The sequence below is a fragment of the Nymphaea colorata genome, chromosome 10 (assembly GCF_008831285.2).
Source record: "Nymphaea colorata isolate Beijing-Zhang1983 chromosome 10, ASM883128v2, whole genome shotgun sequence".
Taxonomy (NCBI): domain Eukaryota; kingdom Viridiplantae; phylum Streptophyta; class Magnoliopsida; order Nymphaeales; family Nymphaeaceae; genus Nymphaea; species Nymphaea colorata.
Window position 1 is genome coordinate 383,130 of NC_045147.1, and position 17,085 is coordinate 400,214.

The window sequence follows — 17,085 nt, forward strand, 5'->3', positions numbered from 1 at the left end:
TATGTATTGAACGCATTTTAGTTTTATTTTTATAATATTTAATTTCTAAATTAATTTAAAATACTTATATCATTTTTAAATTTATAAATTAAAGAAGAAATCCAGCATGTGGAGATATATAACGATTTCGACATGCCGTATGAAGATTACTAGACTGATACATGAGACATAACATACTAGCACTTTTACCAAACTCCTCTTTAGTTTGGTCTTGTTGAAATTTGGAACAAGAGCATCAAGAAAATTACTCCTTCAACCGTAAGTTTATTCCTTTTACGGGATTGTGCAGAGTAAAGACATTAGTATCAAAAGTTTTTATTTTCTACCTTCCGTTTGGTGGACATGAAATCTTCTATTTTACGTACTCTCGCAATTTGTTCCTCTCATGATTTTTCTCATTGTCGGTGAGTAAATTGAAAGGCAGGAAAAAAAAGAGCGGCAAGCAGCTCGCAGGTCAAATCATCTTTCTCCCTCTCCAAGAATTCGACAGCCACACCAAACCCGTCAACTAATTCTTCTTCCCCCTTACGTATACTATTGCGGTCCCTTGCCTTCTTCCAATTCGGCTGCTGGACCGATTATATCCATGCATCTGTCAAGAAGGAAAGGCAGTTTCTCCAGCCTACGGAGTAGCCATGAAGCATATGCCGCGCAGGAGCAACAACCTGTCCGTCTTCGTGGTCATCGGCTCCACCCTCCTTTTTGCCTTTTCCATGTACAACGAAGACGTCAAATTGATCGTTGAATTCCCATTCTCGAGGCAGAAAGCTCGGCAAGAGAACGATGCAGCGCAGACATCAAACGACTTGCAGGGGCAGCCGACATTGGAAGTTCTGCAAAAGGCTAATGGGGAAGCCCTTCCCAGCAAGATGATTTTGATGCCTCGATCCGATGGGGAGGCTAACAGACCCGTGGATAAGAAATTTGATAGAGAAAATGGAGATAACAGAGACGTCGACTCTGGCGATGGAAAAATGCAGGAAATCAAGAAGATGACGAAGGAAGAGGATGAGGAAGGGGAGGAGGAGGAGGAGGAGAAGGAGAAGGAAAAGAAGGAAGCAGTACCAGAGGAAGAAGACATGATTTACGATATACCAAAAGATTGCGATCTCTTTGATGGGGAGTGGGTGTTTGACAACGTAAGCTACCCTTGTACAGAGATAGCGATTTTGAGTTCATGACAGGACAAGTGACTTGCGTCAGAAATGGAAGAAAATATCAAAATTGGAGATGGCAGCCTCGCAAATGCTCAATGCCAAAGTACCTCTCCCTCTCTCTGACTTCATCTTTTTCAAAATATAATTTTCTGGTTAATCTGCTTTACATGACACCATGTTGAATGTTCTGATAACTATAACTATCTAAACTCTCTCGATCTGATCTCTCTCTCGACGTTATTGATCAGGTTCAGCGCGAAACTGTTACTGGAGAAGCTGAGGGGGAAGCGGCTCATGTTTGTGGGGGATTCGACCCATAGAAATCAATGGGAATCAATGCTGCTTGCTTCGTCCAATCCGTCATACCGTCCGGCAAGAAGAGCTTGACCAAAAATGGATCCCTCAACGTGTTCAGAGCAGAGGTAACGTTCACTTTTTATTGTTTATTGTTCATGGTGAGACCACTCAAGGGTAGTTGATCTGTCCCAACTATTTTAACTTCTTTAACTTCTGGTACCCATTTGTGTAGTTGCTTATGCATGTTCATGAAGATTACAAGACACAAATAAAGAAGCCAACTTTCGTACAGCAGATGATTTTAAACTTCTAAACGACATGATATTTGAAAATATAGTGTTACTATACATAAAAGGTAACTACTCACTTCTGTCATTTTTTATTTTTGTATTTTCTATATATATATATATATATATACATGTGTGTGTGTGCGCAAATTCTTCATCAGCCAGTTAAAAGAATGAAATGGCTTCATGACCATACTAAGAAATATGAATATCATTATGGAAGAAGTTGATAGTTGGAATAATAATATTGTCAACTCGACAAAGTGCACCCCACCTTTAATGGTCTGATGGGGACATGCTACCATCCCTGACGGAACCAACTATGCTACACCTCTTGAAAGGAAATACAAGCAATTGATTTTTTTTTTTTCATATTAGATCCTCAAACGAAGTTTATGGACTCATATGGTTACTAATTTGTACCTATTTTTACTTTTGTATTGGAATTATAATAGGGGTATGAATGATTGTGTAGCTAAAAAGCAAAAAATCTTCATGAAACGATGAATTGGTGCTGAGAACGTGGGGTCCCTTGGTCATTATTCAAGCTCGAATGGATGGGTCAGACTAATTTTCAAACTAATTAACTTACATCGGCATTAACTTCTCTAACTTTGAATGATTCAATTACTTCCCTCACTGAATGCACGGTACTGTTGGCATTCAATTGGAAGAAAAACCTACTTCGTAGTCAAAGAGTCAATAGAGGTTGCTGTAAACAATCTAATGCGAAAAAGGATCCTCTAAACTAAGTTGCTTTGGCACTATTCAGTACATTACTGGGCATAGCTCGTTATTATATATATATGTGTTACCTGATCCTTACGTCACTGATCTTGGTATCCAGTAATATAACGCAACGGTGGAGTTCTACTGGGCGCCATTCCTGGTGGAATCCAAGTCCGACCACCCAAAGATGCACAGCATATTGAATCAGATTATAATGCCTGACTCGATCGTCAAACACGCGGAAAATTGGAGGGGAGTTGACGTTTTGATCTTCAATACATATATCTGATGGATCAACACATTCAAGATGAAAATTTTGTAAGTTATTATGCTTTTGGATAGAAGCTCATAAGGAAGGGAATTGTTGGGGGTGACTCATATTTGTTTCCTCTTACTGATCTCTTTGTTACCAGAAACGGCAGGGGGGGGGGGGGGGGGGGGGGGTTGTTTGAGAATGGCTCCACGGAATACCACGAGATCGAGAGGCCGGTGGTGTATGAAAAGGTGCTGAGGACTTGGTCAAAGTGGGTCGATTCCAATGTCGAGGAGAGAAGAACCAAGTCTTCTTTTGCAATGTCTCCTCTCCACATTAAGTAAATTAATGGAACTCTCTTTTTCTTTGTTTACCATATATAATGTGAGAGTTGGTACTGTCCGAGATCAACCAAATAAAGTTTCAGAAAATATTTTTACATGGGCCACTAACGATGTCAATTTGAATAAGATATTCGACTTAATCGATCAAAAAAAATATTATAGAAAAAAATTAATATTTGATTAAGAAATATATATGGCATATATATATTTCTAAGAATCGACTAACCTAAGTATGACATAAAAATAAATGGCAGTAAGTTGTCAGTCAAAGTTGAATATGAAGAAAATACATTTCACAATTGTTAGCAGATTTATAGGTGTTTGACACTTAACCCATTCCTTTATAAATCAATTGCATAAGTCACTTGATTCCTTTAAATTTGAACTATTTGATATAAATCTGATATGACATGTTTTGACTGATGTGCCAAAACATCTATGGTAAAACTGATAACTCGTGAAACTAAGCATCTTACATTGGATCCTAAAATCCTTACTTCACCTTTCTTTTGCATTGAGAAAATGTCGGATTTAAGATCAAATAAAGGAAAGTCTGATTTTAAGTCCATGGTTATTAAATCCTGCGGATTTTAGATCAAGTGGAAACAGATGTCCTTTAAGCACTTAATACGTCTCCAAGAACAACATGCAAACATGGACAACTCGGAAGTACATAGGCTAGAAGAAAATCTGGGTGAAGTAACAATTTAAATTCCCAACCAGATAAGCATGTCCAACCAACCTCAACTAAATCCACCAACGTGAACTCGGTGACTGCTGGACATAGTTGGCCACCACATACCCGACTACACACCATGAACTTGTTAGAAATGGACTGGCCACCAGAGTTGCCTAGATTGATCATGACCAGCACCAGGTCTGAGCTAAGTTGAGTCTTTATCCATTACCAACTACATTAAGTGTTTAATTTCAATTAACATATCATTAATCTCAACTTTATCAATTTCTTTGCCTAATATCACACTTAGGCTAAACTAATTGGCATGTCAAGTTATTTTGCATCAAGTTGACTCACATCGGCATAAGTTTAGAGAAGGACACAATTAAGAGTGGCACACTTGATTTGACTGAGCGAGTATGAAATTTGCTGAGTTTGTTCAAGCCAAGGCGTCAATGAAGCAGGATCTTATTTTTAATCATAGCACTCAACATACCAGTCAATTTTTTAACACAAAGGCATTCGAATTCCTTGTATTCTGATCTGGAAATTCAAAAAACATCATTGGGCTTCTTCGGGTAGGTTAGATCAAATTAATAAGGAAAAAAGTGCTTTATTGTTTCTACTTTGTGTACTATTTGTGTACTACATGCATGTTGTTTGTCTAATGAACAAAAACTTTTCTGTTTGAGAATAAGTGAAGTCCTTTATGGAGTATTTGGTAACCTTGGATTTGAGATCACTAGAATCTTAGATTCATGAATTTAAGGACAGATCTCATCCCATTCAACCTCAAATCCTATGTTTTTACCATAAGTACCAGGGAAACAAATCATCTTTTTTCATATAGTAGTAAAATTCAGTGTTTATTTCTACTATGTAAAAGGCATCTTAGCCAGATCAACTTTGGAATTGAAATCTGATGTTAATTGTCAAACACACTCTTAGTGTTTGAAAATGAAAGACGTGAACCAAAGGAACTGGGTGCTAGATATGTATAAAATATCGATCCATGCATGTGTGGAGGTTGGCTTCCCTTGTACACTTGGACAGAGTTTGTGCTTAGATTTTGAGCTTGGCTCGGGGCAGTGGGTTGTTGGTTGCTTTAATTTTCATTGAACTTTTTATAATTGTTTAGGCAAATTGAACCTTTAATGGGTTCCTTGCATTGTATTGGTAATATGCATTGCTGAAATCCATTTGAAGCTTTACTACTTTGTGAAGAGCAAACCCAAAGTAAAATAATACCTTATTTACTGAAACTAAACTGGCGGGACGTTTGATGTGCATTTTGTGGTGTCTTGTTCTTTGATTACTCTTTTGAGAGAAAACATATTCTTTGATTGCTCTTTTGAGAGAAAACCTTTAGTTTCTTATATGTTTGTGAATTCTATATGTGTTGTTTCCCTTAAAATAGAGGTTTATGCCGTGTGCGAATTTCTGTTCCCATAAATTGATCGTTCTCCCGCTTATTCAAATCAAAAATTATGAATATATGATGCAATTCTCAAATTTTTTAAATAAATAATTTTAAATCCTTGTTAGTAATCAAATATCTATATTTGAAATTTAAAATATCAAATATGATCTCTTGGATTTTTCAAGTATGTCTTGGAAATGAAAATGGAGTGCTATGCAAATGATTTAGCGTTATAAAAAAAATCTTCTCAATAAAAGAAACGTTATTATTCTTAAGGATAATGTGGCGACTTATAAGAGAATGGCATCTATAAAAGCAAAGATGTAATAAAAATAATAATAACATTGTTATCGATGAGTGTGGTCATCCACCCGAATTTGCAAAAAAAATCAAGTTTCTTGACCTTATTGTAAACTGAGAGTATAAATATCAAATCTAACAATATTGACGTTACGCAAAGCATTTTTGCTCAACAAAAGAAATGTTATTATTGTTGACAATAATTTTGCAACCTGTAAGGAAATGATATCTATAAAAATAAAGAAACCAACAAAAATAATAATTGCATCTTGTAAAAAAAAGAAGTCAAAGATATGCCTAGAGATTATTGCAAACAGATAGTATAGATATCAAATCAAAACCACGTTAAATCTCATGCTTTCATTACAAGACCTTTCCCAATTTTTCTTCAGGCAGTCCTACTTAGAGTGAAGGACCTTTCTCTCTCTCTCTGGCTATTCAACCGGATGATTACCTCCAGACCGGGTTATCCTTTCTTCTTCCTTTTTATACTGGCAGTCTAGGAGTTGTGCATCCAGTAGTTTCTAAGGGCATCGTAATCACCGATACCAGAGGTAATCTTGTTCTTAGATATTGTGCACCGCTTATTTTTTGAATTGCATCATTGCAGTTTTTTGAAGAACAGGACGATTTTTGGGCATCATCTTATACTCTGGTTTCTAGAGTCACCAAGGCAAATAAAGCTGTTTAGAGTTCAACGGCAATCGTTATGCTTTGCATTTGCAAATCTTTCTCTTTCTTTTTCCTTGTTAGGCACACGAGTACTATATATGCTGACAGGGGAGAAGCGTGAGAGGGAGGAGCATATGTGATGCTGTTGGATTTGGTTGCACAACAAATGTTCTCTTCATATATACTTTTGTGGGGAATGTTCCACCCTTGGTTTGTTTTACCTAGTTTGGGTTTTAAAGTTTGTTGCAAATCATTGTCATGACCATCAATTTTATTGGTAATTTTGGTTTTCTTGTTAGGTGATCTGCTTTGCGTAGGAGGGGACGTTGTCTGATTCAGATGATTACAGTGATTTTAGTGAGGGGGGAACCGAAGAGCGAGTGGAGAAGCTATATAAGAAATTGAAGGAGAAGAATGTCATCACCAGGAGCTCTGATGGCTTCCTTACGTGCCCCCTACTGCCTTGGGAGGAAGAAACAAGATTACAGATACAAGGATCTTCTTTAGCATTCAATAGGAGGTGGAAACTCCAACAAGAGATTGAAGGAAACCACGAGTCATCGGGCTCTGGTGAAGTTCTTGCAGTTGGATTTCGTAGAAAAGCGTGCACCTTCCGTTACACCTTCATTTCTCATATCTACTCCATCATCCAAACATTTCAAAAAGGACGCTCAGGAGGAGCATTTCGTTTGGCCTTGGATGGGAATCGTCCAGGCCAAGGGGAAGGATGGGAAACATTTTGCAACTACATCCAGATTGAAAGAGGAGTTTGCTCGGTTCAATCCCATAAGAGCTTATCCATTGTGGGATTATAAGGGCTTCCGGGTGACGGCCATTTTAGAATTTAACAAGGAGTGGAGTGGGTATCACATTGCGAATTCATTTGAGCGGTCTTTTCAGGTGGATCATACAGGAAAAAAGAATGGGTAGAATTCCAAGGGCATGGATCAGGCATGTATGGGTGGATGGCCCATGAGGATGACTACAACAGTGCTAATATGAGTGGATGGCCCGTGAGGATGATTACAACAATGCTGATATGGGTGGATGGACCCGTGAGGATGACTACAACAGTGCTGATAGGTGTATAAGTGAGCATTTGCAGAAGCATGGTGATCTCATAACTGTTACTGAGCTCGAAGATGAGGAGAAACAGAAGAAAAATATCCTTGTAGATGGACTCAAACAACAGATAGATTTAAAAAACAAGGATTTAGAATCATCAGGGATGCGACTGATGGAGGTTACATATGTACTGGAGCATACTAAGGCTTCTCAAGAAGAAACTGAAAGCGATATGGACAGATTAATAGACCAATATAATGAAGGTTATTCCATATGTCGACCTTTTTATTTTCCTTTCATCTGCAAGAGTTTTTTTTTCTTTTTTTTCTCACTTACATGTAGGTTGGTCCACAACTGCACTTTCTATGATACTTGGTAATGCTAGTCGCGTTGGACTCTTTATCTTGGATATATTTGTCATTCTTTTGCCTCTTTATGCTCCATTCTATGCTAAGTCACATGGGCATGGGTACGGTTCTAGAAAATGTGCAAACATGGATAGATTTTGGCATTTTGTAAAAAAGAAGGGTATAATGGATTTTGAATCAAGTGTTATATATATATATCCATATATAGATACAAAATCCCACAAAAGAATCATGCATTTTGTTGAAAACATCAAGGATTTAATGTGATCTAGGTTGGGTCTGTCTCAGACCCGACCCAAAACATGTCCTGGGGATGAATTTGCCATGTCCATGTTAGATTCTATCCTTGTGACACATGTGGGGTAGTCAATTTTTTTTATGAATGTTTTGTTGTAGTGAAAAACTCTTGGGTTGATCACTCTCAAATCTGTTCAAATTTATTATTGATTTAGCCCCATCTGGTTAATATCTCCATGAGAAAGATTCAAATGACCAATATAGGTTTGAACTGCTCTAAAAAATTCTGCACATATATGCATTTCGATTGGATGACATTTGATTGCAATCATGCATGTGGAACCTCTTCCGTCCATTGTTGTTTGTTTGGTTTTAAGGCCTAAACTTTGTATATTGCAATTGAACTTTGACCTTTCTGTGCAAGAATGTGACTCGCCCTTTTCTATGAACATCAGCTGAGGATAGTAGTGTGTGATAGCCGTTAGTGGTGCTGGTGCCTGTTAGAACTCCTTTGATGTGCATAGTTCCAAGGCTTGAAGACAGCCCATATAGATATAATAATGTTAGAAAAGTATAATTTACTCACCATAGAGGTTAATCACCCTTAGTCCGAGCAGTGGATTATGCACATTTACCTGTATGGTGGTACATGTGCAAGTACCATGTGATTTCTTTGTTTTAAGAAATTTTGTTTCTGTTGTTTTTCCTATGGTTTTTTGAAACTCATACCGCCTCACATGATTAAGCTACAAAAAAATTCTATTATCACAGGTGAGATGATTATTAGAAGTTTTTTAATGCCTGTTTGTCGTATGTGTTGAGGAAACTGAGTGTATTGTAACATGAACATCAAAATAATGCTTGTTGATATAGAACAATCATTTTCATGTTAATATTTTTCATATAGGAAGTATGTTAAAATTGCTCACATTTTAAGTGAAGACTGCTAGTTCTTGATATGTGGTTTCATACAAGTATTCTGAAGCTTTAATTTTGAGAGTTCCATTGTTCTTCCTATTTATACTTGTCTTTGAACTATTCTAGAATTACTGTGTTTTTTTTCTCATCTTGTCAGAAATGAGGAATTCACAAAGAAGGCAGCATGCTTTGTGGATGGAAGTTTTTGAGGAGCGTGAGACATGTCGATTAGAATTAGAAAAGGAAAAGAAAGAACTAGCAAGACGCCAAAAGGAGTTGCTGAAACAGGAAGAACAAAATGATTACAAGAAGAAAAAATTTGAAAATGAAAAGAAACAAGTTTGTGTTTTGTCAACTGTATATTTTGCCTCACTCATGGTTTCAGTATTCTATGGTTTGTATGAATCTTTTGCATGCTTGTGCTCGTCTGGTTCAATGTGGCATGGTTCCACTTGCGATCGAGCACTTGGTTCATAGTTCATACCATTCACATCATAAGACCTTTGTTCTGTATGAGTTTCCAAAGTTGTCCAATGAACTTTGTCTGGAGCCACTGATGAAAATTTGTTATTCTTTGCCCATGTTCATTTTTCATTAGTTTGTAGTTTGTAAAATCATTTGCTAGAGTTTCCTGTTGTGGGCATGTCAGTGGGGTTTCTTTTTTCTTTTTGTTTATGAAGCAACAAGCAATAAAAGACATTTTGTACTATCCAAATGTATGACATCATAGACTGGCAATCTAATGACACTAGATTCCTTTAAGTTTTAACCATGAGATAGGGGTCAAATTTAAGTGTAATTCCTGTTCTGTGACAAGAATTTAAACAACTGTTGAAAAGGTAAAAAACATTTATCTCGAGGAGTTACTCTATACAAATGAAGACTGAAAAGAAGATAGGACCAATATAAGCACATTATAGATCCATCTATATCATTAAAGATTGTCCCTTTAGTGAAAATTTATGTTCAGAATCTCATATTTTATAATGTGATTTCTAACATCCCCCAGAGCTCTGAAATACCTTTTTGGAAAATCCAGACCCTTTTTTGTCTTTCTCTTCTCTAAGCCATGAGGCCTTTTAGTTTGTGAAGTCAACCATTAGGTCTAGTCTCCATTTAAGCACATCATTGATACTTGTGTAATGGATGCACAATTATTCTTCTGCCATTAGGCTGACAAGGCAGCAGCTGCACACAATATTCACACCTTTCAAGGTAGTGCTAGGTTCCACACCAAGTTCAGTGTTAAGATTTCGCCAGGGATCTCAAGCATTTTCTGGAGAGAAAGGGGGAGAAAAAGAGGCCTCAAGGTACAAAAATACTTCCTTCTTTCCCCCTTCCTTCCGTCCTCCTCTCCCTCCTTCCTTCCTTCCTTGCCTCCCCTTCCTTCCTTTAGGAGGATTATGCTATTCCTACATAGTTTTATGAGGCTTGACAAATAAAAGTTTGCCTTATGATAGCTGGGAAATGCCACACGGTTTGCATTATAATGTCTAATAATCAGAACCATAATTAGACTTGCAACATAACATAAAAAAATCATAACAATTTTTTTACTAACGTATCAAAATATATTGAAAAAGTACTGAAAATCATTGAAAAAATTACAAAAAATAATGAAAATATAAGAACAAGTTACTTATGGGAAGACATGAAATGTGTGAATATAAGTTACATAAGAATGTAATAGGTGACAAACATGAAACACCAATTTAACAAGCCTTGTATAGCAACCATAAAGTCCCATGCAAAGAAAATTCCTAATAGCAAGGCCCTTTTAGTGCTTAAAGTAAGAGCCAATATATAGCTGCAGTAGCGACCTGATGGCTTCACTAGGTTCTTCTCTTTTGCTAGTTTTTTCTATTCCACTATGTTCTCTCTCTCTCCACTAGTTCTTCTTGATGCGATGGTCATACAACTGATGTTGGTGAAACATCTTCATTTTGAGATCAAAGGCAATCAGATTTCCTAGTGTATTTTTTGGAGATAGAAACAATAATTGGTGGGGTTGCTAATTGCAATCCATATTCTTCACTGCATGAATTCCTATATGAATCATATAGAACGATGTAAATGCATGGGGCATAACATAAGTTGTTGCAATGTTGCTAATGAAGTGTAACTTGAACGTATGAAGTTTCATCCTGTGGTTGCTGATTGCAAATAAAAGCATGTTGCAATCCTTCTAAAATTTAAACATGACTGTCTAATGGTCTTCATATGTAGGTTCACTAGATCTTCTGGCAAATCCAGCCATTATTAAATCAAAGTGCAAGATTTACAAAAGAAAAAGGTTTGATGGTCATCTAACCAATGTTTCCTCATATTGAAAGGACTACAGTAATAGTCAAACATTTATACTTTGGATGTCGAAAAATGCCAAAAACTTGGGTCTTTAACAAAAACCGGTCTCCCATCTACAAAATTGACTTTTAAAAACAGTGTTTTTATCCTCAAATTCATAAATGGAGTCCAACATGTGTTGAAATCAAGTATGAGGTGCATGTAAAGCTCAAAATAAGAGGGGTGTAGCATATTGGTTTCACAGTAGGTCACATTCCATAACAAATTGTAAAAATATAGCACTCTACCTACAATGTTGCAGCATGTATATGTGGTTAATAATCATCTTGAACAATGCTTCTACATTGTTGATCCTTGATGGCTTGAGTTTGATCATTATTTCTGCATAAATCTGAAAATTTCCAACTTGAGTCCTTGAGGCTTGGTAGTGCTCATTATTGTCATCATATCACAAACTTTCACATTTTCAATTTTTGGGCAGAACTTTTTTGTTACATACATGTGACTTAGGAGAATAGCATTGCACATAAATCATGATTCAAATGTGAGTAATCAATTCAGGTTTCATGTAGGATGCCACTAGATGTGCCTTTATCAAGAACTTCTAACGTTAACCAATAGTAAGATGTGCCTAGAGCTTCTGTCCATCAATCTATTCATAATTCAGGACAATGCATCACTTACAAGTTTGACCTACTTACACATCAGCATTTTGGTTTGTAATTACATTTTGTGCTAGAGTCCATTATAATTTTGGTGTTCATGTTAGGGAAAAACTCCAGTGTCCATGTATGTCACCTCCATCACTTCACAAACTGGCAGTTTATGTTGGAAATGACTTTGAAGAAAGGCTTTCATTGATGATACATGGTTGATACTTCTTGCTTATTTTTAGAATATGAATCCAAGTACATCTAATAAAACAGTATTTTTGACATGTTGTACTATTAAGTTGTTGTCTTCACTTGCATAAACTCTTTTGTAATTCCAACTACCTCTTGTATGAACTGTTTTATAGGCTGTTGTGAGGATCAAATTGTTGTAAGCTTTTCTTTCAGCATTTCTCAATGTCTAGTGATGCCTAGTTGTTTTTCACGAGTATCTAAATTTCATGTTTTTATGACCTATCCTTTCTTTGTACTGTATATGTGCATAATGGATGAGCTATTTTCTAAAATGTGTACATGTTAGCTTACTGTGTTGAATTTCTATATTTCTAGTATGCTGCCAGAGACGCTAATCTTCAAGTAGCCAGTATGGAGCAGAAGAAGACTGATGAAAATTTAAGGAAGCTATATGAGGATCATAAGGTCTATGAAAGCTTCTCTCTGTTGACAATTTTCGATGTGTAGTTTAGTTTAACAAAATTTATTGCTCGTCATACAAAAATTAAGTATGGGCTAAATAATGCTTATTAAATGTACAGAAAGAGAAAGAGGAAGCACATAGGAAGGTTCTGGATACGCAAAAGAAGGTGGAGGACAAGCATAATTTGGAGGTAGAGATACAGTGGTTGAAAGGAAAGATACAAATGATGGAGTATATGGAAGGTGATGATGTTAGAGACAAAATGGAGTCCCTGAGGACCCTACTAGAGGAAAAAGAAGCTGAGCTAGATGACTTGGATCAACTGAATACCACCCTCTTAGCCAAAGAGTGGATTGATTGCAAATGATGAATTACAAGAGGCTCGAAAAGAAATAATAGCTGTATGGATCACTCTCCTTTTCTTTCGCATACTGTTATTATGCTTAGATATTTTGATACATTGCTCTTTCTCTTCATTATCCTATATTATTCTATGCTCTACTAAAGTTTGAGTTGGTATTGCTTTTATTTATGGGTTTATACTTCATTTTCTGGTTGGTTTTGTGTAAGCTTCACATTGTCTGAAACTTTTGTTGGACCATCTCTTAAGTCAAAGTTGCTCCTATTGTAGGGTTTGATGAGTTATTTAGCAATCTTGCTCATATTGGAGTTAAACGAATGGCTGAGCTTGATTTGAAGGCCTTCAAACAGGAATGCAAGAAAAAGTATCCCAAGGATTATGAAACCAAAGCAGTGGAAATAGCCTCTTCATGGGATGTTTCATTGCGAGATCCAAGTTGGTTCCCCTTCAAAGTGGTCCAAGAGGGGAACAATTGTAAGGTATGGAGTCTGGAGATTGTTCTTGTTGGCCTTATTTTGAATTTTTATGTTTGTAAGTTGGACTTCAAATTTATAAAAGGTTTATTCTTTTCTTGAAATATTATATAAAAGTGGTAGTAGTAGATGCGAAAAGTTTTTTTTCTCATTTTTCAGTAATATTTTGACCATTCATTTTATAAATATAATTAAAATTTCTCCCGTGGGTAAGCAAAAGCTTTATTTACATGACATTTTTTGTTATTTTGTCAAACTATAGAGTTCCATTGCTTTAGTTCACCAGCATGCTGATTAGACTTCATAAATGATGAAAAAGTTCTTACCTTATAAATGACTCAAAACCTATATTTGCAAGTAGCTTTATAAGAATAGCACATGCATATGAGTATCATTTAGAAAAGCTATGGACTAATGCCCAAAATGATGTTTACTCTATCAGGTTTCATAAATTGAAAAGGAACAGCTTAAAAATGAAAAATTTTTATTGCATTCTTCTTTTGGCTTCTAGATTGCTAACGGTTCTGACTACTATGTCTATTTCTATCATTATTGAATATGCATACAATAATGAGTGATAGACATGGAAATGGATTTTCATGTTTTGAGATCTTTGGATCCAGTTTGCAATAATTTGCTCCATCGTCTATAAGGTATAATGAAACTATGAAAGTCCAAATTGTCATTCATTTTAGTAGTTTTGCATGTAGCATCTTGTAACCATCAATTAGGATGTTTAAATAACTCATAATTAGTGCCCAAATCGTTTATATTTACTTAGTGCACATATTTCATGAACCATGAATGTGAATAAGCTATGAATATGCTTGTGAGTTATAAAGTATCAAAATTATTTGGTTAAATTTTTACTGTATATAGGGATTGATACGACAGTGTTTTTAAAGTTTTGTGCAAGTTATAGTTGTAATATTTTCTTGGTCGTGGGGCGTGTTTTGGTCTGATGTCCTTATGAAATTTGTCAAAAACTAGTCGTATCCACATCACAGCCATTGCATTGTTATAATGGTAAAATTTTTGAGTTATTATTCAGCTTAGCACTATTTCGTTTCTTACCTTCTCTCTCTCTCTCCTTCCTCTCTTTTCTCATTTACTGTGTTTTTGGTCTCAACTGTTCATTGCGCATTTGCAATGTTATTTTAGTCTCTCTGTCTCTGTCCCTGTCTCTCTGTCTTACACATGCACACACATTTTCGGTACCCTAAGAAAGTGTTTGGTGGTGGGAAGATGAAGGAATAACAAAGATCATCACTATTAACCTAGTAAAGTAGTTTTCTTTTTTTATTCTGCACCTCGTAATTTTCTAATGTGTGTATTCTACTTACATTAATCTCAAGGGAAAAGTCATATTATAAAAATTACAGAGCCAAAAATAGTAAAAATATCATGGAATTTCTCTAACTGATATGATTCAGTGAGTGAGATTTCCTATTGGTTGTGAATTACGATTGATACGAATACTATGCTACATAAAATATGTTGTAACTGAATGGTTTATGGTGCTGGATAGTGAACAGTCATGGCAATTTTTTCTTTCCTTCTTCTTTTCTTTGATGGGCTTTTTTTTTTTTTTTTTTTTTTGAAGAGGGGGTGGTGGCCAGCAGTAGTGATGGCACTAGTGGCAGAAACTGACATGGTGGTGGGTGAAGGTAGTTGATGGGATGGTGGTGCTGGTGGCAGCAGTACTTTGTAGTAATGGTGTCTGAGAGTTTGATGGTAACGGTGGAGATGATGGTGGCAGCAGTGGTGGTACTGGCCAAACACGTCTTTGTGGGGTGGTAGCGATCATGGTTATGGTGGTAACATCATGTTGTGGCTGGTGGCATTAATGCCAGTAACATTGATTGGGTGAATGTTGTGAACTTGTCTTATGATACGGTGGAGTAGTTAATAAATAAGAGTGAAAAACAAGTTTCTATTTGTTTGTGAAAATAAGTTTCTATTTAAATTGATTGAAATTTGAAATTCTTTGATAATGAACATAGGCTCATCCAAAGCAGAGGAAAAATGTCTATGAACAAGTGGAACTGTGCTATTTGTTGAAATGGGGCTTTCTTATTCTTTATTTTGCTTTCGAAAGATTCAGTTGCATGTGTTTAGCTTCTGCTGTTCTGCAACATGTACACCTTCCCTGTTTTTTTTTTTAATGCCCAACTGAAGCAATGAGTTTCTGATGATGAAATTGTTGCTGACAAGAAATCATAATTGAAGACGACGAAAAGTTAAAAGAGCTGAAAGCCGGATGGGGTGAAGGCATATATGAAGCCGTGGTGACTGCCCTTAAGGAGCTTAATGAATGCATGCAAGTGGAAGGTAACCTGTTAAAGAACCTTGGAACTTCAAAGCTGGAAGAAAAGCCAGCTTGAAGGAGGCCACCCAGCATAAGCACAAGAGATGAGAGTGCTTAACGTAACTTGCTTATTGTATATGTCAGGAACTGAAAGCTTTTTGCCCTTTTCTTGGGGAAGTTCTCACATTTTTGCTCCGATAAAATCTGAACTTCAAACTGAAAATGAAAACGGTAGTGGGTCATTGACTTCAGCATTGACTTTGTGAATTCAAACTTTATGAAATCTCAATCTTGGAGCAGTTTCGATGGCTCTTATGATGTATACATTTGACCCTTTCTTGATTAAGATATTGTTCACATATACAGCTGATTTTTCTTCTTCTCATTATAATAACGCCAGCTTATGACGATGACCCTTGACAGACCCAAGTTAATCACAGGCAAAAGATTGCACAACTGAGTTGACCTTCCCGGACTTTGGGTCGATATCTCCACATCTGAATCCAAGTGGGCCTATAGGGTTGGATCGGGTTTATCGCAAGCGAGAGGGGGAAAGGCCGCAAAAGCGCAGTCGTGCCTTCCACCCTCCATGACCATGGTGAGCATGCAGGGTGGGATCACGCACGGTCTCCGTAGGAGGGAGGATTGCATCCACTATCCAGAGCGCGACTCCGTCACGACCCAAATGAAGAGACTTTAGTGGGGGAGCCTTCTTCTTCGTTCATGTGTGTGTGCGTGTGGAATCTGCGGATGACTTCGTTCGTAACTGCAGTTTCGAGGTCGAGGCCGATGGCACCACGGAGGAAGCCGAGGGTCTTTCGGGGGAGGGCCGAACGAAGAGGTTTTTGGGGAACTGGGCTTTAGGAGAGGGAGAGGTGGGAACTCTGGTTTTCAGCAGGGAGAGAGGGGGCTTTGCATATCGAGCGAGAGGTGGATTTTTAATGGCGCTCCAAGGATGCAATTCCAGCCGCGACCGCCTCGTAGAACTGACGATTATCGTCACTTGGAATACACGGCAACCCTGCCGCCGAGCGATTCTGGTACCCTTTTATATATCTCCACTTGAGTGCAGATTATCCACAATATGAAAGCTTAGCTTTTGCTTTGGGACTTACTTCTCTCTTCTTGTGGTCTTGCATGGTTGAATGCATTCATTCCCCTGAATTCTACGAATGTTGTCGAGAGGATCAAATCATACTTCTTCAGAAATGTGCCTTATTCTTAGAGATGGGGCCAAGTTCTAGCAATATATGTGTTTTTACAGTGTTTACTTTTTATCAGAGGCGGGCATTCATGGCGTTAGTCTTTGGTTTTATTTCGGGTTGAGGTTTAGAGCATTTGTAACCCGCATCGTTCTGCTGAGCTGCAGATTGTACACGTCTTCTTGATATCTTAGGTGGTTTGTTTTCCGTTTAAGGGATTTCTGTTTCTCAATTTTGGTTTGCCTGGGGTTCATGGTTTTAGGGTCGTTTTTTCCCTCTTTTAACTTTTTGTTGGAGGTGGAGATTTTTTGTAATGATTAATATCTAACACGAATGGTTAGTTGGGAGTTTCTTTTCCACTTCCTCCTTGTTTTTGATCCATCATTTCGACATTGGATCTTTT

The 17,085-nt window shown here is 37.0% G+C and overlaps 2 pseudogenes; both read left to right on the top strand.

Annotated features, from left to right (window-relative positions):
* Window positions 1-562: 562 nt before the first annotated feature.
* LOC116262158 (xylan O-acetyltransferase 1-like) lies at window positions 563-2,792 on the top strand (annotated as a pseudogene).
* A 4,045-nt stretch (window positions 2,793-6,837) lies between these two features.
* LOC116262161 (protein INVOLVED IN DE NOVO 2-like) lies at window positions 6,838-15,449 on the top strand (annotated as a pseudogene).
* The last annotated feature ends 1,636 nt before the right edge of the window (window positions 15,450-17,085 follow it).